Raw genomic sequence first — 748 nt, 5'->3', positions numbered from 1 at the left:
TCGGCAAAAAGGGACACGTAACACAGGCATCCTGGACTCATGCCTTAGTCAGAGGACAACTCTAGTGGGAATAGGCATTCAGTCTACCCTACTAAAATTAGCTAATTAATAAGATTACAAAGTGAGAGACTTAATGCTTCGGTAAGACCTGTAAGATGAATATTGTTTATAACACTTGAAAGTGTGCCTGGGTTGTGATGCCTATGAAGAAAAAAAAAAACATTCACCACTCACCAATTCACCAATAGATTACCATTCACCACAAAAAAAAAAAAAAAAAAAAAAAAAAAAGAAAAAAGGAGCAATTTGTTTTAGCAAAATGTGAACATGTGGACCATACATACAAGAGAAAAATCAGAAACATTAATCAGGGAGCTACTGCAGGTGGATCCATCTCCTGTAATGTAAGCTCTTTTAGAAACACATGCTTTTTTGTTTGTTTGTTTGTTTTTTAAGTGAATTTTCAAACATGCATTATATGTTGGGTAAATAAAGAATAATTTTTTAAAAAAGATGCTTCTTGACAGGTTTTAGCAACAGATAATGACAGCAATGCTGAATACGTAAAGTTAGTTATTAACTGAGCTGAAATATAAAATGTAGAATGTTATTTCAAAAACCAGCCAGATTTCCAAAGCCAGCAGGAAGCTGACTTATTATGTGTTATGACTCATTATGTATTTCCTAAGTTCAAAGACTAATTTTCAGAGATTTGGAAGTAACGGTAGGCCAAAACACAGCTTAACAA

Source organism: Tympanuchus pallidicinctus, unplaced genomic scaffold, assembly GCF_026119805.1.
Source record: "Tympanuchus pallidicinctus isolate F22 unplaced genomic scaffold, pur_lepc_1.0 scaffold5, whole genome shotgun sequence".
NCBI classification, from domain to species: Eukaryota; Metazoa; Chordata; class Aves; order Galliformes; family Phasianidae; genus Tympanuchus; species Tympanuchus pallidicinctus.
The sequence above is the reverse complement of the archived record's forward strand: the minus strand, read 5'-3'. Positions refer to the sequence as shown.